The sequence below is a fragment of the Agelaius phoeniceus genome, chromosome 34 (genome assembly GCF_051311805.1).
Source record: "Agelaius phoeniceus isolate bAgePho1 chromosome 34, bAgePho1.hap1, whole genome shotgun sequence".
Classification (NCBI taxonomy): Eukaryota; Metazoa; Chordata; class Aves; order Passeriformes; family Icteridae; genus Agelaius; species Agelaius phoeniceus.
This window is the reverse complement of record NC_135298.1, coordinates 1,031,227-1,056,229: the sequence shown is the minus strand read 5'-3', so window position 1 is coordinate 1,056,229 and position 25,003 is coordinate 1,031,227. Positions and strand designations below refer to the sequence as shown.

Sequence of the window (25,003 nt, the reverse complement as noted above, 5' to 3'; positions counted from 1 at the left end):
GCCTGGACCCCTCGGGTGTGTTGGCCCATAAAGCACCCCTGGAACTCCAAGCAGGGATCCCCTCCCGCCTGTTTTCCCCCCGAGCTGCAATCGCCATCGGCCTGGTGCTCGCTGAGCCATCCCTTTCCTAGAGGAGACGCCCTGGGGAAGGCAGTGCCTGGTGCTGGGGATGGGCACTGGGGACTGCTTTGGGCTGGGGAGACTGAACTTCCTTCCAGGGGCTTCTCTGGGGCAGGGCTTGGATTTGGCCTGGAAACAGAGGGAAGGTTCCAGGAGGGTTTTGTTCCTGCCCAGAGCCGAGGCCTTTCCTGTTCCTCATCCTGCCCTGGCAGCGAGGGCTTGGGGAGCACCAGAAAGGGGCAGAGACGCAGCTGGGACAGTGACCTGACTTGACCCCAGGGCATTCCCAGACCATGTGGAAGAAGAATCAGTCTGGAAAGAGGGGGAAGAAGCAGAAAGAGGGGGATGCTGGCAGTGATGGCATTTGTGTCCCCAGGTCACCATTGCCTGGGCTGGAGCCCTGCTCACCTGGGCACGGATGAACACCCACCTGCCCGTGGGAAGCAGGGAATGAATTCCTGGTTTTGCTTCCTTGCACAGCTTTTCCTTCCCCCATGGACCTGTCTGAGTCTGAGCCCAGGAGTTTGGGCTCTTTGTCTCTTTCACTGCCTGGATTCTCCCCCATGGGGTGCTCCAAGGAACTGGGCCTGAGGCCAGAGCAGGAGACAGGAGAGATGGAGCTGTGCACTGTGGCCATGGCAGCAAGCAGGGCACCCTCAGCCCATAAATAAAATCAGGCACAGAAACGGGCAGATGGGATTTTACACCCTTCCCTGCTGTTTGCATTTCCTGCAAGCTTTCTGCAGTGTTGCTGGCAATATTTTTGTACTTTTTCAGGTGATTTACACAACACCTCACAGGACACACTCACGGGATCAGGAGAATTATGTGATATCCCATGGATTCATGTCCCTAGGAAATACCAAGGCTCTAGTTGATTAGTTACTGTTTGAGTCCAGAAGTGGGCAGTACAAACTTCCATTTTTCACTTTCAAGTGCTCATGGGGAAAGCACAGCAGATTCTTCCAGATCTCTGCACAATATTTGTTAGCTACATACAATAACAAATCTCATTTACATCGCTGCTCAACAGCTCAACATAAGGAACCCAAACTACTGGCCTATCCCTAAGACTACACAAAAAGAAGAAAACAAATCTATTTTGCTTCCCACTTCACCTGCATTTGGGATTTTTGATTTTGCATTATATTTTAACATGTACTTGTAGTTTTCTTGTTATGTCTAGGCTCTGAAGTAGGGTTTGTCGCTGTTGTGAAACCAAGATTAATCAAGGATTAATACAGAAATAGATGTTCTAATCTATCCTTGGACTTCTGCTGGTCCCTAGGAAGGCTGGTGGGTGATTTCTGTCTGTGTTCAAATATTTAAAGCAATAACAAATAGTCCCATACTTGATATTTCAGATAAACAATTTAATGGCATCTGAACATTGTTTTCACGATCTTATACCGTGCATCTTTTACTCCTTGTGAAGCTGAAATCTTTTTAAATACAAGCAATTCTACTGCAATTTTAGAAGTTTCAAAACCATTTTAACATACTGAAAACAAAACAGTCTAAAAAGACAGGTCTAACAGCCATTAAAATGCAGGAAAAAGCAAGAGGACTTCAGGTAAAAGAACATACATTGAACAGCAACATTTCTTCCACTATGTATTTATGTGTTAAAAAAAATGGAGTAAATTTAAAAGAGCAGAAGTTCTTTAAAACCAGACTTTCTAATGCCAGAAACAGCTTTGAAACAACTTTCTATGCAGTTCTATTTATTTCAAAATTTAAAATTGGCCAATTTTTGTCCCAACATTTTGAAGCACAAGGGAGGAAAGGTGGAAAAGGCTCTGCAGGGGTTGCAGTTATAGATCTATAAAGTTCATATGTGTAAAGGAATGAACACAGTATTGAACACACTGAGTATGACAGAAAAATGCAACAAAGCACTAACTCTGAGAGAAAAACAACCCTGCAAGCAATGCCAGGGCACTGGGTATTTCTGCATTTTAAGCAAAGAACTTTACAACATCTTTAATTTTCCTTTTCCTGTCCATTTTGGAGAGCGCAGCCCAGCCCGCCTCGCGCATTCTCCTCATGGTTTTGAGTTTCAGAGCAGAGCCTGGAGATTTCACACTGGATGGAGCTGGGGTCTAGGAAGGAAAATAAAGCCATCCTTTAGTTTCTGTAAACAATCTGATTAACTGCTTGCTTTAATCTTAGGAAAGGCTAACATACCTTTTTTGGTGCTGTGGAATGTAATTGTGAAGCTTGTGGAAAATCTTTGTACAAATTTTTAAACATTTCTTCTTCCGAGACTATGCTCTAATAAATGAAAAAGTTACTTACTCACACTATATTAAAAACTACTTTTTCTTTCCCCCTAAGGATATTAAACAATGAAAAATTAAAAAATTAAGATGTCATTATAAGGCAAAACAGTTCAATAAAAAGCATGTTAATTATGTACATACAATTCCAGAAAGAACCAATCAATTAAAAATATACCCATAAATATTGGCTTGAATGTGGAAGCCCAAACTGTTTATTTTCATTCTCAGACCCAGCAGTGAGCACAAAGAAGTGCTCAGCACATGATTTGCTCTCTGACTCTTACCAGGAGGTCAGTGTGCTCAGAGCTGTCTGACTGAGTGTCCAGCTGCACAAGCACTTTCTGCTTTTTCCTGCTGCTCTGCTCTGAAGGCAGGTTTGTGCTTCTTCCACTGTGCATCTTATCCATTGGAGGAGTCTTGATAGCATATGTCTGGGAAAGAAAACGTTTCTATTTTTAGATTTTATTTTATGGGGCAAGAATGGAATCTAAAGCCAAACTCAGGAGCCAGTTTACAGTCTGAGTGTCCAAGAATTCACCTGAGAGAAATGGTGGAACTCTTCTCCTTCCATCCAAACACGAAGCAATGACCCAAACAAAGTGGGGTGGGGTGGAAATAGCATTTTTTGTATTATTTTTGTTGCCAAATGAGGAGAATGAAGGGGAAGCTATGGAAGAGCTGAGTTTCATGGCACATTGTATTTCAGTTCTTCATGCTTATCTGCAGAAATTCAGGTTATTCTGAACTGTAGCCACTACATGTGGACCATATCAAACATCAAAGAAAATGGGAACAAACAAAACTGCAGGAAAAGGCTTTCAGAGAAAGATTGATAGCTATATCAAGACTGGTGTTAATTAAAATAGTCTTTTCACTAGAAGTTAAACTGAGAAGCCTTGAATGGTCCAGTGCAGTCCTTTTTCAGACAGATAACATCAAAGTGGTGCTGGATTCCATTGCTCCAATATGAAACCCACAAGTGAACTCCTGACAGGGAAGAAGGGTAAGTTCTGCAGTCAGGACTACTTTGACACTTTGACCATTTTTACAGCTAGATCAGCTTTGTTCTCTTCCATAGAGGAAAAGTGCCTTTACAAATGGACACTTTTAAGACTGAGTAAAACAATTCCAGAGACATAAAAAAATCAACAACGGAGCAAGAAAAATTACACAGTGGGAGCCCTTCCAGAAACTGCTGTCTAATATCTCCATGGAATGGTAGGACCCTTTAAAATCCCTTCTTATCCCAGGGAAAAAAAATCATCTACAGAGAAGTAAGAAATACAGGCAGAAAAATGCAACAAGAAAAATTCACTGTTAGGAGCTACAAAACTTCAGTGTTGGACTGCCCAAGGGGCTTCCTGCACTGAAGGAGATATTTTTTATTTTTATCTTTTTTATTTTAGGAATATAATTTGGAGACTTTCTATTTTTACATGAGTAGATTCACTGTATAGATTTAAACAAGGTTTAGGAGTCCCAGGAACATAAATTTTTATTTTCTATAATTTAAAAAGTTTGAAGTCCAAAGCATTCCAATGTCTTTTGTTGAATGCAAATAAATTATCATGGCACTTCAATTGATTCTACACATATAAACACTACCAAATTCTAAAAGCAACTAAAAAGTTGAAGTTACCTTGTGTTTCTTTTCACTTTCAGGAATCATACTGCAAGAGTGCTCTTTTACAAGATTCTCCTACAAAAGAGTTATGTGACAGCAAGGAAATATTTCTTTGAATTCAGTTGTTAAAAATCTTCTTGGTGTAATTACACAGCACAGTCTATAATCACAGACTGTTACAAAGCTCACACAAAAATATGACCAGGTTTAGCACAGCCCCAGTATTCAAAAGTCACTGAAAAAACCCCTACAGTTTAGGGAACTTTTTTGCTTTAGCTAGTTAAAATTAACTAAACTAAAGGAGAGTTTTGTTTTGTTGTTTGTTAATTTATATATAATCTATAATCACAGAGTGTTATACAGTTCACACAAATATATGACCAGGTTTAGCACAACCCCAGCATTCAAAAGTCCCTGTTTTTCTGTTCAGTTTCATTTCTTATCCAACTCCTCCCACAGCACAAGCCCAGGCCACACCTCTCACCCCCACTGCTCAGTGAATAAAAAACTCCACCTTCTCTTCAATTTCTGCTTTCAGTTGTTCCTTAAGGGAGGCCAGTTCACTTTTCAAACATGACAGCTCATTTTCCTACAAACCATTAAATAAAGGACAGGGTTAACTATGCACAGCCCAGAAAAAAGAAAACAGTCCCAAGTGAGACAGTAATTAACAGGGACACTCATTAGATACACAAGAGAATTCTATTTGCTTTTCAGCCCTACACTTGAAGCTTTGCTTTAGCTTGTTTAAAAAGACTGAAGCACTATAAGAAACAGGAACTTGATCAGAAATGTTCAAGGTAAGACCTTAAAACACTTGGGAGAACAGGGGTGAGAGGGCACAATCGAAATATTTAAAACAAAAGTTTCCTATTCCAAGTGGGAAGTCAGAGCATGACACACTATCTGCAAGAGCAGACACAAACACACTGCTACTCCAATTCATTTCTAGAAACATTTGGAGTTTTTAGTGCCCAGAATAAGATCTGCTGCAGCAGCTTGGGTGGGACTGCTACTGGTAAAAATTAAAACCACACTGGAAAAGTTCCCAGAGAACTGTCTCTGGTGGGAAAGACCCCAGAGCACAGCAGGAAAAAGAAACTCTCTAAGCAACCTGAAAAAAGATTTTTAGAAGTCACAAACTGACTGAAGATCACATCTTTTGTCTCTCTGTGCTGTCGGTGGGCAAGAGGGAGGGATTGGGAAAAAAGGTGTTTTAAAGGTTTATTTTAATTCTCATTACCCATTTTTAATCCTATTAATAATAAAACTTTTGATGCTATTTAGGTTTGAATCTGCTTTACCCTCAAAGTGTTTTTCTCCTAATCCTTATCTCAACTTGAATTTTTCTTTCCCCTCCTCTGCTCAACTACAGCAGAGAAAAATGAGTGAATGGTTTTGTTGTGTGTGCCTGGCCCTTAGCCAGCATAAAACCACTCCACAAGGACATCAGCCCCTTCACTGAGTTACTGAACATTGGAAAGTACTCCTTACCAGTGCTCTTGCTGATGAGAACTGCTTTTGCTGTTTCATTTTATAGACTTTTAACTCTGCATCTTTTTCTTCAACCATTTTATCATATTCATTCTGGGTTAAAAAAACCAAACCAACAACAAACTCAAAACATGTGACTAAATGTTACAATTAAAGAGTTATCCAGTCTTAAAACATCATTTTTTTCAAACCAGGCTCTTAAGATTCAGAAAGAAAAGATTCATTGATGCTTCTGCAGAAACTGTAAACCAGAAAATGCTCAATTCAAGTATTATTTTGTGGACTGGCAGAGAGTGCTTGATTTCTGTGCAGCAATATGTGCTCAGCACTAAGAGCCAGGTGTGCCATCTTTATTAATGTATCTGCTAAAGATATTGCAAAATAGAGGAATAGAAAGGAAAACTAAAATGTGTCAGGCTAAACTGCTGACAGTCACTAAGGCATCTCAGAGAAAGAGCCAAACTGATACTGAAAAATATTGCACTCAGATGGTATCAAAGGAAGCCTGAACTGAAAAAAATCTAAAAATCCCAGAAGTTTAGATGAATGGAATTTATCTGCCCATAGGAATCTTTTGAAAATCTTCAAATGAATTTGATTTTAGATGATGCAAAGTCCAGCATGTGTTCAGCTTCCTTTTCCCAGATTCAGGCCTGTTTCTGCTTTGGAAAGGTCATGAACGTGGTATCACAAGTTATAAACATGCTGTTAACATGGTATCACACACTGCAAACCACAGCAAGCAGGAAAATCTCTTCCCTTGTGCTTTTCCATCAGTGCCATCATCTCAGTTATCTTGTGCTGACATCTGGCATCAGTTTCTCTCTGTATCATTGCTGCTTCATCACAAAGCAACCTCATCTTTTCTACCTGTCAGTAATAAATTGCATTTCATTCATCAACATTACCATATATTTCTTTTAAATCCTAATTTCTTCTTTCCCCTGTGGGTGCAAAGTTTGCAGTCCCACTTGGGCTTTATTTGCTTTTAAGATCCCTTTCAAATCCCTCATCTTTTCTGCAGATTGTTAAAATGGGCAAGATCAAAGGTACAGCCATGGCAGGCAAGTTCACTTCAAACCAAAAGGCCATTTCAAGCACTCTGCCCTAACATTTCTTAGCATTGCCATCAAAAAAAAACATGTGGGCAGAAAAATACTAACATGGGAGAAGTTATAGTCTAATTTAACTATGCTGACTTTATACCAAGGGTGGAATTTCTTTGAACTATATCTTGAAAGCAAGAAGTTTTAATGGAGTTCTTATTTTCAAAGACATATTCAAATACGTCAGCCTAAGCACCTCATGTACTGAAGCTTTGCTCACAGGCATACACAAATTCCATTTATGTCTGAAATGGAAGAGCAAGGACTCTGGCCAATAAAGCTTCATAAAAACATTTTTAATTAAAAAAATTAAATTGCAGTAAAAATTAACACCTCTCACCTCTTCACAAAGTTTATTTTCATTTCCTTTTCTTGTTTCTATGTCTTTTTGATAGATGTCAACTGCTTCCTTATGTTGCTTGTTCATATTTTCCATCTCTAACTGCAATTTATTCACCTTTTGAGAATGCAGAATTGCTGCTGTTATTTGTTTAGGAATTACTATGTTAATGATTTTTTCTTACCTCTTGTTTTTGAGCACAAACACACTGTTACTGTTCAGGTATATGAATAAAGTGTTTCCTATTTAAAAGTTCAGCTTTTTTTTTTAATAAAGAGTTGAACTTTGGCCTGAAGTGAGTTGGAAAATACTCAAAGAAAGAATGGCAACAGCCCAGTGGGGAAGACTGCCCTAAGCAGTCACCCTAAATGCTGTGAATGCCTCAGAAAAAAACAAATACAGATGGAGATTTGATTCCCTCTCTTGTAAATCTGTATCAGATTTTCACAGCTTTTATGGTACATTTTTCTCCCAGCTGTGCATCTTGATTACAGTTTTTCCTTTTAAGGTTATCATATGAATATCCTCAAAAAAGTCCACTTTTCTTCAAGTGCAGTACCCAAAGCTGGACACAATATTCCCATCAGAGGGATTGCCACTGCAGAGCACATTTAAAGAACAGCCTTAAAAAAGTAATATATATATACATATATGTATATGTCTTTTAAATGCTTTTCTGTTACAATGAGGTTGCTGAACCCTGTTCAGTCCACTATCAATAAAAGGAAAAAAAAAAGGAACAGATTAGACACATCATTAATTGCAACGTGAATCCATCTCTTAAATGTCCAACAGTCAGTGCCCAATGATTAAAAATGGAAGCATCTTCTAAAAACTGTGAGCTCATTCCTGCAAAGTCTGTATCCCAGATCCCAAAGCAGCTCAGAACGTATTGAACAAGTATTATCATTACTTACAGTGGCACTTAAAAACACTCACCTCATCTTCTACAGGATGTTATTTAAACCTACCTTCCCTTCATAAGTATTGCTTTTCTTGCTTTCTGCAGTAAGTTTCTTTTTCAGCACCTTATTCTGGTGAAATAAAACAAAACAAGCAGTGTACCTTAATAAGTAAATAGAATTATGTAATGGTTTAACTGCATCAAGAAATTCCAGCTTTCATCAGGCAAATAACTCTCTGTTGTGCAGCTCAGGTTCCAGAACAATTCTTCAAACAAATGAATGTTCAACTAATTTCTGTGATAATTACTGTCTCTTCATGACCTTAAGAAAGGCTCCTCCTGAGCAAGAGCAGGGAATAACAAATGAGGTGCAGAATGGGAATTACAACTAAGATGCTGCTGACAGAAGGTGTGAAGATGTCATGACAAAAAATACAAGTTCTTTATTTTTACAGTGAAGTTACTACAGTTTGTGCTAGTGCAGAATTATTTTCTAAAAGTGGTAACTGAGATACTTATTACAAGTACAAAAATAACACCATGCACTAAATGAAAAATTAAGTTTATTAAAGATATTATTTTTGTAATTGCTCTTTTCAAATTAAGGCACATTTAACAAATCAAGTGATTCCTGAGATGACTCCCTAATTTGCTCAGGGTTAGGATAAGAAAGGAGAATTTTTAAATTACATAGGTGTATCTAAAGATATCACAGCAGACACAAACCTGCTGAAAAGGCAACCCAAAATATAATGTGTTTATGTATTTGTGAAATGAAAATCTCTCCCCACCTCCTGCTGCAACTCTTCAATGCATTTGGTTTTATTTTCCACCTGCTTCTTTAAATTGTTCATCTGAAAGAGAGATTTCAGACATTCATTAGTAAGTTCTACAAATGACTCCCTATGTGAGCAATTCCTGTAAATGTTCTCAAACCTGCACTTGCACCAGTCTGGTTTGTTCCAATGGGACTGCAACACCAGCTGACATGTTAGAATAATCAGAGTTTTAGCCATAAAGTACCACAAGATGTTAAATAATAGCAGTGAACCAGTTCCTTAGTTGTTAGAGACTTAAGAAAGAAGAAGAAAAATCCCCAATATCTTCACAATTTAAAAATACACTTGTAGGAAGTTCCCTACATCCATGAAAAAATTAATTGTCCCAATTATTTTCTAGAATCTTCAATGGTTTTCCTTTCTTGAAATTTCATTTTCAGTACTCTTCACCTGAAATGACAATTGTAAATCTTTGACTGTTACAATGAAATTCTGAAATTTGCTAAAAACCCCAGGTTGCTTTGAACCAACAGAAAGAAAAGTAAAAATGTTTGAATCTATTTAAGCTAAAACTCACACTACATATAAAAAGCTAATCCAGAGCCCATCCATCACTGTGTGGGTATATGAAAAATCAGAAAAGCAGGTTCTCTGTTTGCCTGAAAAGAACCAAATCTTTAATATGAAACTTGCAGCAAAGAGTGAACATCCCAGTGACTGTGCTTGTCTTTTGAAATACCAGGGCTCAGCATGGGCACACACAATGGCACAGCTGGCAGCAGCTGAGAGAGAAGAAACCTCTGGCAGAGATCACATCCCCCAGGCAGAGCTTTGCAGAAAAATCCCAACACAGATTTTACATTTAATGCTGTCCTACAGGTTCTGTAAGATATTTGCATGACACATGACATACATTTTCTTCTCTTTCATCCAGTGTACTTCTCATCTCTTCACCTGTCTTTGCCATTTTCTCCTTCAAAGACTCCAGTTCATTTCTAAGTGCCAAATTAACAAGCATTAGTAAATATTTCCTTCTTGCCTTTAACTTATTTTCAGTACTTCTAAGAAACCCTTCTTTTATTTTCTAAAAAGAGCTGCTAATGTTGATGGGAACTTCATAAGCTGCTCAATGAAAATGTTCTTAAAATGCAGCAACATGCCCAGTAAGTCAATGTGTGAACTGTCCATACTTTTTTGAAGTAGGAAAAGATGTTCCAGCTAAGCCAAGGAAAATACATCCTCACCTGGACTATTGCAATGCAGCTGTGAAACATGGGAGCTGCCTGTCTATTGAACTGGTGATACAGAGAGTAACTCTTACCCAGTTTTGCCTTGTCACATTTAATCCATGACCTTCACCTTCCACTTTCATTGCCTTCTCACCTGAGGTGTCTAATGCACAACAAGACAGCTCCTACTATGTAATACAAAATGATGGCAAACACTGTTCCTGCAGCAATTGGTATTTCTGATCTGAGAAAATTTCTACTTGGCCAACAGCAATTCTGAATAGTTTCTGTTTAGCTATATAATCTAGAAAAAAACATTAATCAAAAAAATCCCAGAAAGCAGCATTTGAACACAACTAACTATTTGAGTCTACTTCCTTTCACAATATCAGTAATTAATATTTGTTTTTACTTGCCTTAGCTGGCTATTTGCCTCTTCTAGATTTTCAACTAACTGCTTTGTATTTTCTTCTTTTTTCTTACTATCCTAAATAAAGACCCATGTGTCAGCAAAGAAATAAAATTCAAAGTGACTTCTTAAAAAATTCAAAGACATCCAAAGCACACTGACCTGCCTTGCTCACAAGTGTAAATACACTTCCTTTCCAACTCAAACACAAAAAACAGCTCAGGTACTCTACAGACCCAAGTCATGTTGCAGCTCATCATCTAATTTGTAAAACTGAGTAATTTGTCAAATTGAGTATTGTCCTTTCATGAAACCTGGAAGTTTACAACTTGCCTCTTGTTGTTCTTGCAGTTTCTTGACTTCTGCAGCCACAGCATTTTTCTCTTGTGCTGTTTGTTCTTTCTCTAGTGAAAGCTTACTGAGATACACTGTTAGTTGTTCATTCCTTAACCTAATTTCAAACAAATGGCCAAGAGGAATAAGAAGATGCCTTTTGAAATCTCCTTTTAAATTAAACATACCCATTATCAAGTCTTATTCCATGCTGAAAGAAGTCCAGGCCTTTATCTACAAATATAAGCTTTGCAGCAGAGTCAGAGAGATGTCAAAAGGTGACAGAAGAAGGAAAGAAAATCAGAGTCAACTTTTATATAAATCTCATGGTTAGTGAAGATGATGTAGTTCAAAGCAAGATTAACCATGAATTCAGAAACTTTCTCTTCTTGTTAAATAAGTCAAAGAGATATGGAACAACTACATATGCCATAGAATACATACAAATAGAGAAAGTGGAATTTAGAAATGTAAGTCTAGAATTAATGGCATATATGTGGTTCAAAACTTTCATTAGAAAACAATCCTAGTTCATTTCACTGTGGATTAAAGCAGCTCCACCAAAACTAATTAAATATTATATTTTCAAAATGGTCATACGCCTCTTGTTCAAGATCTGTTTTCAGAGTCACAAGCTGCTTTAAATAATCTTGTTCCTTCTCAGCTGTACTTGTCAGCTGTGCTTTCAAATCCTGGAATTCTTTCTGCAAAATGAAAAGGAAGAGTTTTGAGTATCCATGTGCAAACTCCAGCTGCTGGAGGTTATCAGACATGAACTAAGAGCACAAGGCTTTCAGAAGAACCCAACAACATCCATGGCATGGATTATCCAGGTTGGATCTTTCCAATCTCTGCTGGGATCTGGAAGTGCTGTGAGATAGTGAACTGTGACACCAGTGCTGTTCATGTCTGTCCCCTGCTGTGAGTTTAATTACCTGGGCTGCAAAATTAGGGTGGGACACTGTTCTGGGTGCTGTTTCTTATGCATAAACTTGTGTACAAGTCATGATGTGTAACTTCACTATTTCTAAAAACATGTTACTATTGCCCTACTTCAGACCTCTCTCATCTGGAGAGCATTTTCATTGCTCTCTCCACATTTTTCTCTCTCTGCATATTTTCTACAGTAGCCTCAAGACTCTTCTTCAGTCAAAGTCCTCCAATTTGCCCATTTTAGAAAATGAGTGAAACTCAGTTCAGAACACTCAATGCACAGATTAGAACAACAAGCAAACACAGTGAAATGCACACCTGATTTCCCACTATCTTAACTTGAGTTGATATGGATTCTTGTTAGGCTTGTAAATCTAAAATCATAATGAAAAGAAACCTCTGTTCAGAGTGTATTTCATATAGCTGAGACTTCTGTGACAGAAAATGGGCCTGTGTCACAGTACAGCAGGGTTCACAGAGGCCAGAGCTAATTACCTGCCTGTAAGGAAGAACAAACGGGAAAACTTTATACCCAGAGGGAGTGGCATTTGAATGGGCATGAACAAAGAAGGAAATAACCAAAAACCTTGAGAAGGAAAACCAAAACCATGGGAGAAAAGAAAAACCAAAAGCACAGGAGACAAGAAAAACAGCGGCAATAAAAAAGTTCTTCAAAGAAAACACTGAAATTGTGTGTGAGAAAGTTTAGTAGAAATGTTAAGGTAGACTGGATGGTGTTTATTTATGACATTTAAGATACTTACAAAGCAAGAGGAATTTCATATGAAGAGCAAATGCCATGAGATTAATAAAATGAATATTTACCAGAGTTTCTGACAGCTCTTCAAGTTGCACTTCTTTATCACGTTTTACTTTAGTCATCTCTTCTACAGCACATGGAATGTAAAATTAATGGAACAGAAATGATTTTTCATATTTAGCAGGCAGTATAAAACATTTACCCCTTTGCAATACCCAGTTCTCAAAACTTGTTGGATTAAGTTAAGAAGCTGAAAAGCTAATTTATGACTTAATCTAAATGTAGACTTGAAAAATGATTCAGACATTAGCAAATCTCTATCTGAAGAGAAACTAAATATTTATCTTAAATAAAGTTTAGAGCCTTTCTATGTTTTCCACAATTATAGCTTCAAATAAACCATGGACTGTTAGACTAGAGTATTCTGCAAGTATTGATGCACCTGCATTGTTCCAGAAAAAAATCTGAACTGCTGAAGGTACCACATGGATATGCTGAGAAAGGAAACCAGTTGTTACTGACTTCCAAATGGTTTCTCTGTGCACATTGACAGTGCTGGTATTTTTTGCAAGTTCTCAGCAGCAAGGCAGAGCTCTCACTCTGGGGACTAAGGAGCACATCCCTAGAAAGCACAGGATATCACATTGATGATATTTAAAGACAACCCCTGCCAGCATCATTCCACTTCCAGCACGGGCAGGGTCCCAGAAACCTCAATGGGAGGGTTTTATCTCTGCTGCAGAAGTCACTCCTGGCACCTGCAGTGCTGCTGCTCTTAGCTGGAAACCAAAATTACCTCCAGAAGAATTCATGCAGGAATGGTCTCACTATTGGAGCTCTGCACAGCACTGCCCTTTGGCTGCTGCCAGTACCAATGACCCCCAAAGAAAAGGGATCAGCTGAGTCAAAATAAATTCAGGCATTCCTGATAGGTACAGGTACTGTAAAATCATTTCTCCACCTACTAGAGACAGTCCATTTCCAGACAACAGCAGAAAGCATTTTTATTACTGCCTGGCTCATTTTCTGCCTTTCTACAAGCCTTACCCAGTTCAGCAGATTTCTTTTGGAGCTCCAAGGTAAGCAGCTTTGAATCATCTTCATATTTCTTTAATCTAAGAAAATGGTAAATTAAAAACCCCAAATGTAGGGTACAAAGCACTCACTGCATTTGAAACTTCAAGGACAATAAGACAAAGTCTTAGCACAAGCACTTTAAGAACATTTACCTTTCAACAGGCAGATGATCTATCTGCCTGCAACACATATCAAATTACACTTTTACAACCTCAGAACAGCAGACATAAAAGTAAACAAATATATACCTACAGAAATCTCTATTTCTTAAAGACAGAATTATGAAAGTTGGAGGGGGCAAAAATTTACTTTTTATAGACCAGTATCAACTATCACCAACAAAAAAATTTACATTCAATTCTCTGCATTTAGACCACTGTGTGGAAAAAACCTCCAAATTTCAGCTTCATTTCCAATTGTTCTTGATTTTGTCATAGACTGCAACCTGTAAGATCACTCTTGGAATTGAAACTCATTAATTTACCTATTTTGCTCTTCTTGCAGCAAGCTTTTCAAATTGGCAACAGAAGTCTCCAACTCCTCTGTCAGGGCTGCAAGCAAAGCCTTCATTTTTTTACATTCTTCCTCCTGCTCTTCCTTTTCTCCAGTAACCTGAATTAATGTTTTCACTCTAGTCTGGAGCTCAGTTTCCAAGTTCTTTTGAGTAACCTTCAAGACATGATATCATTTCTAAACATGTTTTGCAACAAACAGCTACAGCTGTTTCATGTCTAAAGTATCCATAATTATTGATGCAAATACTCCTCTAGTCTATTTCTACTGTAAAACTACAAGCAAGGGGTACCTCTGCCTTTTGCAATGACATTTTAGCCTCTTCCAGCTCTGCCCTCAAATGTTCTTTACTGACCTGGGATTCCTTTAACATTTCTTCATGATGCACTAAACAAAAAAAGATGTTAATATTTTTAAAAATAGGATATTTACTAAAAAGTACTGCTAAAAATGTAAAATTACATACATTTAAAGAATTTAACAAAGACCAATGCTACTGACATCATATACTATAAAATACTAGATAAAATTTGAATATAGATGGCTTAAAAATATTGAAAATCAAGTTCTGGAAAGTAAGTTTCCTCAGTGACATCTGCCTGACTGTAAATTTGCAAAACTGAAGCAACATATTTTCCCTTTGCAATCTTCCAAAGCTCTCAGTGCTTGACTCACCCTAAAAACGACCCTGCCAGTCCTGCTCCCACATGAGCAGCTCCTGTTCCAAACAAAAATAAGGCCTTCAAGGCCCCAAAATTCTGCTGCCAACCAGCAACAGAATAAAGCTATCATGACCCTGTTTCCTATGCTTCTATAAACAATTACATATCATAAATAAACAATCATAAACAATTACATTTAAATTCTATAAACAATTACATTTGAACACAGCAGGCAGAACTCTTACATTTTGCTTCCATTAAGTCAGCAATCTTATTTTGTGACGTCTGCAGCTGAGCCTTGATGTCTTTTATGACATCATCTTTTTCATCTCTCTCTATGGTGAGAGCTGAAATCTAGAAAAATGCAAGAAATATCATCATGAAGTCTGGAAAAGGGACAGATGTTAATTTTCATTTGTACCCCAGGTATGATAAGCAGACATTTTGCTGTCATTCAAGTTAGATTAGAAAGATAGATAGATAGACAGACAGACAGATAGAAAATATTTGGCTAGATATAATCTTAGCCAAATATCGATCAAGTCACATTACTCTAAAGAAAAAAGTTCTCCAATTCAAAATCAAACCATAAATTCCAGTAGACTAAAGGTACTGAAAGATCACTAAACTTAGCAGAATTTGACTTAAATGCAGCTTCAGATGTTATTTTGTCTTTTTTACTAATACCCAGAAACACTTCTTGGCTCTTGCATTGCCCCTTTAGTCACAAACAAAGCTCTGCATATGAGATGGTAAAATGAGCAAACCTGCTTTTCCTTTTGACTGACTTCCAGTTTGCATTCTTTTTCAAACTTGTCCACTTTTTCTGCTTCTTCTTTTACTTTTGAGATACAGTAACATCCACAGTTAACATTCTAGCTGAAATATACTCCAAGTTCAATACAACTTCCACTTTAAGATTGCTTGGAATTGTACAGCTGTACCTTTTGTTTCCCAAGAGTAATTGTTGAGGCAATGTTTGATTTTATAATCAAAATACAAACAGAAAAGAGCATGTGAAAATGAAACAGGAACACACCAGGCTATACATACAGAGAGAGAGAGCATTTAGCTAAAGTTTCTGTAGCTATACACTAGTGCATTATCATTTAAATAAACCAACTATGTCAAATAAGCACTGATCTCTAGACTGTACTTCACAGACAAAACTTCAATGTTGAGTGACAGTTTGAAAAATAAAGTTCCCAATTTGGCCCAGTGGAACAGCAACAGAAGGGGCCAGGCAGTGAACAAAGGCTGCATGAATAAAAGAAGGGTCCCAGTGTCTCAGGGTGACCTGCTCACCATTCCAGCCCTTCACATCTGTCTGCCCTGGCCCTGCATGTGGAACACAAGCTATGAAGTACAAAATTGAGCCAGCTGCATAAACACAATAAACAGAATTCTCACATTTGAAACTCATTTCCGATCTGTCGTTCTCTGCTTGCACACGAAGCTCTTCAAATGCCGCTGTCATTCTCTAAAAACAAAATTTAATATCTGAAGTTCAATACTGGAAACCCTGGAACTTCTCCAGGGGCTGCTGCCCACCTCAGCCATTCTGAGGAACCAGCAGGTGGGTGAAACAGAGCCCAGAAAGAAGCCAGAAGTTGTGGCAGTGACCCAGCACTAAGCACCCATCCCACAGATCACAGGGATCCACATCCCACACACTGCTGCACTTTCTCCATTGAATGTGTTTTATGGAACACAAAAATCATTCTTGAAAAGGGATTGAAAACCCAACTTCCTGCATCACACATGACATGATACCCACACATGATGGATACAAACAGTATCCCAACATAAACATGGAACTCAGCTCAGCTCACATAACTCACATTCCTTTCATCAAGCCTGGTCACTTACTTCTATGTTGCTATGAAGTTCCTCATACAATTGTATTGTTTCTGCCTTTTCCTGTTCATCTATCAAAGCAAGAACATATGAGAAAGTTTTTCTTTTCAACAAGAATGCCAGCTGTCCAAGTCATTATACTTAATCAGTATAATGAATTAAAAAAGGAATTACCAGCTCCATTCTTATTAAATAAGTCCTTATGAAACATGGTGCCAAAAGTTACAGAATTTAGGGAAAATGTGCATTTCATTGAAACATTAAGCAAGCTCAGCTTTTAAATTTCCTTCCTAAGATATATTTTTCTGTGAAAAGTCTAATTCTGGATCAGTTGATATGACCATATTAATTATTATAGCATTAATGCTGTTGAATAATAATGTATCAACACTGTTAGTATTTCTAAACTGTAATCTAGGGTTTAGCACTGAATTTCTTCCTATCAGCAGATACCTATAACCACAGAGCTGTCATTAGAAAATTGCAACACTCCATGTCCATATTTTCCTTCTTTCACTTTTGTAATTGATACTATTTTTTCCCTAAGAAAACAATTAAAAAGAGACCAGTAAAAGAAACAGCTATCAAAAAAGAACAGTACATCTATATACAAGTGTTTCTAGATTTAAAGCTAAAAAGAAATAGACACTTCTTAAGTATCCAGGATCAAGTTAGTAAAATTCTAATGGTTAGAATAACAATTCTAAATTGCATATAAAGTAGAACTTCCAATCAAGAACATATTTTAAAACCTCAAGAATTTAAACTTCATTAAGTTATCCAACTGTCTTGGCTTGTTCAGTTTCATGAGAAGAATTCCATGAAATTCTTCTAATTTATGACCTTGGGGTTAAGACCTTTTCTCCCCATAAATGTGTGATGGCTGAAAACAGGAAATGTCAGCTCTGGAAATTTGTTAGAGAGTGCTGGGAATTTAGAGTAGATTCTACTGCCTAAAAACAGGCATGAAGTGTCACTTCTTATGTCTTAATATATTTCCAGTGTGTGGATGGCCCTGCAAACCTTCAATGGGCTGAGCAGCCTTGAGGAGCCCTGCCCTGCTCTGGAGCGGCTGCCAGGGCCAGTCAGGGCTGTGGGCACGGCCTCAACCCTGGGTCACTGTTTGGGCACCCAAAGAGCTCCCAGGCTGGCACCTTTCAGCAAACAATTTCACTGGCTTCAAAAGCCCTCTGCATTCAGCATTACAAACCAAAAGTCTGTTAGACCTGGGGCTTCACTTCCAATTTTGTGAGCCACTTAAAATTCACTTTTCACTCTGAGAGCCACATCCAGTCGATCTCAACTGGAGAACTTCTCTGAACAGCACGAGAAATTTCTTCCTCTTTCTTCTGTTTGTGAATTTAGAGCAAGCTAGAAGTACATTTACTCTGATCAATAAAAGCTAAAAAAGCATTTACATTTGCTGGTCTTCTCTGTGAAGCGAGTGCAGGTTTCCTTGAGCAGGTTACACAGATGCCTCGAAGCAGCAGCTCTAAAGGAGGGAAAAAATATCCTGTTTGCACAGGAGTGCACAGTACTTTGTGTACCTAAGGAGTAACAATGGAAATGACCTTCAAAATTTAACAGCTACATAAAACTGCCCACATGGAAACTGATTCTTTCCACCACAAGAATATATACTTGGTTCTATTATTACTCTTTCAAGAGATCTTTATTTTCACATATCTCATCTTCCAGTTTCAAATGGAGTTTTTCATTTTCAAACTAATTTCATAGGGAACAAATGCAAAAAGACACTGTTATTGAAAAATAGATTAGAAATGCACTTTGACTTCTCAAATCCCTCATGAAAAAGTAATTTGGGGCATCAGTAGACAGAAGTCTGTTTTATCTGGTATTACATGCTGAGTCATCTTTTGCATGAAAGATGCAATCATTAATGAACAATAATTTAGCAGCAAATGAGACACTTACAGGTATATTCTTCAGACAAACAGTCACACAGGACAGGTGCCTGCAACTCCGCAAAATAATCATTTTCTCAAGGCGCAAACCAAACTGCAACAGTCTTTAAGATTTAATTGTATCAATAATAGTGTCATACTGAATCAGGAAGCGCTTAACTTTGTTTATTGAATGTATACTATACAATACTGGCCTGCAGTTCTTGAATGGCTTTATTCTGAGCTTCAATAGTCTTTTTATTTTCCTGGAGCTTTCTTTCTTTCTGGTTTTATTCAGTTTCCACAGTCAGTTTCCACTGCTTGATCTTCTCAGCCTCTTTGTAGAGTTTTGAGAACAATTCATTCATTGTTTCTGTATTCTATTGAAACAGGTTCCACAATTTAATCTCAAATACTATCTAATTAATAGTACATAATATCTAATTCCTACTGTTGTAGATAATGTATTTATCTCTTAGAAACATCACAAGAGTAATATTTTTCTACAGATGGTGATATAAGTTGATATATGATCAGGAGCCCAAGTTTATGCACAGGATGCACAAATCTTTGTGCATCCTCTATGTATGTATCAAAAGGCTTTACAGAGCACACAGGAGAAACAAATACAATGAAATATCCCAAACCCCCTTCAGACATCACCAAATAGATGGGCTTAAAGACATGGATAACTGCAGTCCACCAAAATCAATAAAAGTTTTGTCAGAATTATCAGTGAAGCCAAAATTCCTTCTAGCAGGTTCTTCACACCATTTCAGTCCTCTCCTTCTGACAGACACTGCTGAGTTAAGTAAAAGCAGCTTCAGAGACTTTGCCCAAGAGTACCTGTGATCTTGCCATGAACACACACAGAATCACAGAGTCACAGAATAATGAGGTTGGAAGAGACCTCTCAGATCATCGAGTCCAACCTCTGCCCCAACACCTGGGCTATAGCACCAAGTGCCATGTCCAGTCTTTTTATAAACACATCCAGAGATGGTAATTCTACCACCTCCCTGGGAAGAGCATTCCAGTGCTTCATTATTCTTTTGGTGAAAAATTTCCTCCAAATATCCAACCTATCCCTCCCCTGCTGTAGCCTGAGACTGTGTCCTCTGGTTCTGTCAGTGCTGCCCGGTGGAAGAGACCGACCCCACCTGGCTACAACCTCCCTTCAGGCAGTTGGAGAGAGCAATAAGGTCACCCCTAAGCCTCCTCTTCTCCAGGCTAAACAAGCCCAGCTCCTTCCAACGTTCCTCACAGGGCTTGTGCTCCAAACCCCTCAGCAGCCTTGTTGCCCTCCTCTGGATGTGCTCAAGCACCTCAACATCCTTCCTAAACTGAGGGCCCAGAACTGGACCCAGCACTCAAGGTGCAGCCTCACCAGTGCCCAGCACAGGGGCAGAATGACCTCCCTGCTCCTGCTGCCCACACCATTCCTGATGCAGGCCAGGAGCCATTGGCCTTCTTGGCCACCAGGGCACATTGCTGGCTCATATTCAACCGGCTGTCAGCAGCACCCCCAGGGCCCTTTCTGCCTCAACACTGTCCAGCCACACTGTCCCCAGCTTGGAACGTTGTGGGGGATTTTTGTGGCCAAAATGTGGAACTCAGCACTTGGACTTATTGAACTTCATGCTGCTGCACTCTGCCCATCCATCCAACTGATCTAAGTCTCTCTGCAGAGCCTTCCTTCCTTCCTTCCTTCCTTCCTTCCTTCCTTCCTTCCTTCCTTCCTTCCTTCCTTCCTTCCTTCCTTCCTTCCTTCCTTCCTTCCTTCCTTCCTTCCTTCCTTCCTTCCTTCCTTCCTTCCTTCCTTCCTTCCTTCCTTCCTTCCTTCCTTCCTTCCTTCCTTCCTTCCTTCCTTCCTTCCTTCCTTCCTTCCTTCCTTCCTTCCTTCCTTCCTTCCTTCCTTCCTTCCTTCCTTCCTTCCTTCCTTCCTTCCTTCCTTCCTTCCTTCCTTCCTTCCTTCCTTCCTTCCTTCCTTCCTTCCTTCCTTCCTTCCTTCCTTCCTTCCTTCCTTCCTTCCTTCCTTCCTTCCTTCCTTCCTTCCTTCCTTCCTTCCTTCCTTCCTTCCTTCCTTCCTTCCTTCCTTCCTTCCTTCCTTCCTTCCTTCCTTCCTTCCTTCCTTCCTTCCTTCCTTCCTTCCTTCCTTCCTTCCTTCCTTCCTTCCTTCCTTCCTTCCTTCCTTCCTTCCTTCCTTCCTTCCTTCCTTCCTTCCTTCCTTCCTTCCTTCCTTCCTTCCTTCCTTCCTTCCTTCCTTCCTTCCTTCCTTCCTTCCTTCCTTCCTTCCTTCCTTCCTTCCTTCCTTCCTTCCTTCCTTCCTTCCTTCCTTCCTTCCTTCCTTCCTTCCTTCCTTCCTTCCTTCCTTCCTTCCTTCCTTCCTTCCTTCCTTCCTTCCTTCCTTCCTTCCTTCCTTCCTTCCTTCCTTCCTTCCTTCCTTCCTTCCTTCCTTCCTATAGATCATCACAAGCTCCCAGCTTAGTGTCCTCTGCAAATTTACTAATGAAGGACTCGATGCCCTCATCCCCGTCGTCTATAAAAACATTGAACAGAACTGGTCCCAGTACAGAGCCCTGAGGGACAGCACTGGTGCCTGGCTGCCAGCTGCATGCAGCACCATTCACCATCACTCTCTGGCCCGGCCATGCAGCCAGTTCTGAGCCCAGCACAGAGTGCTCCTGTCCAAGCCATGGGCTGCAGCTTCTCCAGGAGTGTGCTGGGGGAGACAGTGCCAAAGGCCCTGCTGGAGTCCAGATACACAACATCCACAGCCTTTCCTGCATGCACCAGGAGGTCACCTGGTCACAGAAGGAGACCAGGTTGGTCAGACATGCCCTACCCTTCGTAGAGCCACGCTGGCTGGGTCTGATAGCCTGGCCATCCTGTGAGTGCTGTGGGATAGCACTCAGTATGAACTGCTCCATTAGCTCACCTGCTGGCACTGAGGCCAGGCTAACTGGCCTGTGATTACCAGCATCCTCCTTCCTACCTTTTTTGTAAATGGGTGTCACACTGGCCAGTGTCCAATCATCTGGAACCTCAGCAGTGAGCCACAACTCTTGATAAATGATGGAGAGAGGCTTGGCAAGCTCATCTGCCAGCTCCCTCCTCACCCTGGCATGGATCCCATCTGGACCCAGGGATTTACAAATACCCAAGTGTCCCAGCAGTTCTCTGCTCACACACAGAGCAGGAAGGAAAACCACCCCCCTTGTGCCCTTAGAACACCTTGAAAGTGTCCTACAAGCAGTGCTGGGCCAGTGGTCGAGGCAGGGAGAGCAACACACGAGCCCAAAGGGCCCTTTGGTTCACTTACAACACCCCCAAACACCATCCTTGTTTTAGCTGCATCACAGTTTTGTTCCAGTCCTGATGGTACTTTAATAGCTTAGGATTAAAAAAGTCTAAAAAGTTGTCAGGGATATGAAAATCAGCAGGGAGAGTGCAAGAAATGGGTTTTATTTTGTGGTAGCAAAGAGTGTTTTGTAGCTGCAAAGTACAGAAGCTATTGCAAAAAAAATGAGCTGGACTGAGTTGTGCTAAAGCAGAGATCTGCTGGTAAAGACACTGTCAAAAGAATCCAGTGCTTGAGGAAACCACTGAATTCATTGTTTTACAGATAAAACAAAGCCAGACAGGGCTGGAAACCACTGAATTCATTGTTTTACAGATTAAACAAAGCCAGACAAGGCAATGGGGATAATCTACTTCAGTTTTCCAAAGAATACTCTGACTTCAACCCTTCTGCCCCTCAACAGAATATTCAGAACCAGTTCCACAAGGGTACTTAAGTGTTTAAATCTTACTCTAATTAAAGCTCATGGACTTCACAGGCACTTCAAACAAAGAAAGAACAACAGCAATATTGCAATCACCTTAATTTTTAAAGATTTGTTTCCAGGCATGTTCACTAAATCACAAATATCTTCTCTAAGTGATTCAGCTTTAAACAGGAGACAAAAAACATTATTCCCTTTTACCTACTTCCTTTAGCCCTGAAATATCTACTGAATAATGCTTTAGGCACTGTTTGGGAACAAATTCAAAAGACCCCAAGGAATTAGATGTGCAGAGTTGATACTTAGCTGACCTCTTCATCTACTTCAGAGCAAAGTTTCACTTGCTGTGAAATTGTATCTGAAACATGAAGAGATTTTGATCAATGTCTTTCTAATAAAAGTAACAGTGAAACTGTGTTTAACAGTTACAGATATGAAACTGTGAGACTACTCATGAAAATTAAACCTTGACAATATATAAAAATCTAAAGAAGGTGCATGGCAAATGTTCCAATCGTACCTGAATCAGTGATTTCGCCACGGTTCGACACATCAAATGGCAGCTTAAAGTCATCATCTGAGCATCTGTTCAAACCCTGCACAAATTTAAACATTAGTTCCTTATGGGTAGATTTGTAAAGAAGAATTATAAAATCCATAAAAAATCCCTACAGATGATGTGAAAATAGAATTGGTCATTAATAAAACAGCTGCCTACAAATTTCAAAGCCCAAGGTATTGGTAATGGCTTTGGAACTCACTTCTTCCTGCCCAGTGGTTGATCAAACTATTGGTGTCCTGCAGTTTGATTTATAGACTGTGGCCAAAGGGGAGCTTTCAATGCAGGGAACTCAGCAGCTCCTGCCTGGCTGGGCCCTGGTGCATGGCAAAGGACTCAAGGAGACAAATTACTTTTTTGAAAACCAGTAGTTGATATTTCTTTTTTGCTTTGCTTCCAAGGGCACTTCTAGACCATATTTGATTAAGTTTCAGCATGAAAATACCCTTTTACAAGGTTTTTAAGTCACAGAAGTTCATCCTGTAAACAGCTAACTCATCTGCTGTCAGAATGTCCCATTTGAATCTCAACATATTTCATAAGGAGCTTCAACATGAAAAAATAACTTGTTGAATTCCCACAACTCAGTGTGGGGACAGAACATTTTCCCTGCACACCTGATCTGGTGAGGCCAAGACACCAACACCAGTGCGAGCATCTGAGTGGGGCCTGTGGGAATCCATCAAATCAGAGGGGTTTGGGAAAGCTGCAAAAGGCAGCCTCAGAGACAGCAGAACTGTGATTAGAGCCAAGCAGGAGCCATGAGATAGGTCAGCAGAAAAATTATTTAAAAAGTAGAAAAGGGCAAATAGAACAATGGTCTGTGTATTAACGCTTGTCTAGAATAACTCCCTAAGTTACAGAAGTTTATCTAGCGAGATATTAGGAAGTTCTAAGCTTAATAATGGAGCTCCGTGCATTGTGTTTTAAGGCTTACAAGCAGCAGGTATTGTATTCAAAAAAGGCAAGCATTGTTTGAAGCAAAGGTACCTGTGCTTACAGTGGTTGGATAGAACTACTCTCAAAATGCTTTTGCTTTGTGTGATTGGTCAAAAAACTTTGAAAGTAAGTTGTAACATTAAGTTCTTTGTCTGCTGCCTGGGATGTGAGCTGCTGGCATCTTCCCATTGTCATCACCATGTAATGAGACTGATGCTGGAAAAGAAAACAGCTCAAGGCAGTTCCTCAGCAGTCCCGTCGCGTTTGTGATGTGTACACAGACCCCGGCCGGAGATAGAGGAATGCCTGCCACTCCAGGCATACGCACAGAAACCAGTCCAGTGCAGAAGCCGTCCCGGCCCATGCAGGGCAGGTATGTGTGTGCTCCAGCCCGGGGCTGTGCCGGGGCAAGGGGCAGGTGTGTGTGTGCTCCAGCCCGGGGCTCTGCCGGGGCACTCCCCGGGCCCAGCACTGTCCCCGTGTCCCCGGGGAAGGGGCCCAGTGCTTTCCCCCCGTCCCCTCCTCAGCCGCGGCCTCCAGAGCAGCACAGCCCGAGTGGGCGGCCGGGGAGGGGGGGTTTGGGGTCGTCCTCAGCGGCCCCGCGGCCGAGCGCTCACCTGGGATCTGCCCGCAGACACCTGCCCAGCGCTCAGGCGCGGCGACATGAACAATTTAAAGCGGTTTTCCTTCTCCATGGCTCCGATAAAAGGGCGGGCGGAGCGGCCCCAGCTCCCGGCGGCCGCTGAGGGCGGGCGCGAAGGGCGGGAAGCGGCAGCGGCCCCTCAGCGCGGGGGCGGGGGCGCCGCCTAGCGGAGCTCGCGGGGCACGGCCCGGGCACGGCCCGGCCGGAGAGAGCGGCGGCCGCGGGGCCATGGGCGGGGCCATGGGCGGGGCCATGGGCGGGGCCATGGGCGGGGTCATGGGCGGGGCCATGGGCGGGGCCATGGGCGGGGCCATGGGCGGGGCCATGGGCGGGGCCATGGGCGGGGCCATGGGCGGGGCCATGGGCGGGGCCATGGGCGGGGCCATGGGCGGGGCCATGGGCGGGGCCATCGGCGGGGCCATCGGCGGGGCCATCGGCGGGGCCATCGGCGGGGCCATCGGCGGGGCCATGGGCGGGGCCATGGGCGGGGCCATGGGCGGGGCTTGCTCGTCGCCCGTGGACGCCAGAGAGGTCTCGGGGCAGCCCGGGGGCCCGGGCGGGTTGGCGATGTCGCCGTGGTCGCCGGCCGGGGGCAGCACAGCGGGACTTTGGCCGTCGCGGGGAAGGCAGGAGAGGTCTGAGGGGAAGGGGAGGTCCCGCTCGTACAGGGAATAACTGGGGGAGCTCAGTCCTCCTGTGTGAAAAATGCGTATTTTATGATTGGCTTTTCGCAAATATTCAAATGAATATT

General features: G+C 41.0%; 1 pseudogene; it reads right to left on the bottom strand.

The window, feature by feature from the left end:
* Window positions 1-1,724: 1,724 nt before the first annotated feature.
* Window positions 1,725-24,458, bottom strand: LOC143696393 (synaptonemal complex protein 1-like; annotated as a pseudogene).
* Window positions 24,459-25,003: the final 545 nt, after the last annotated feature.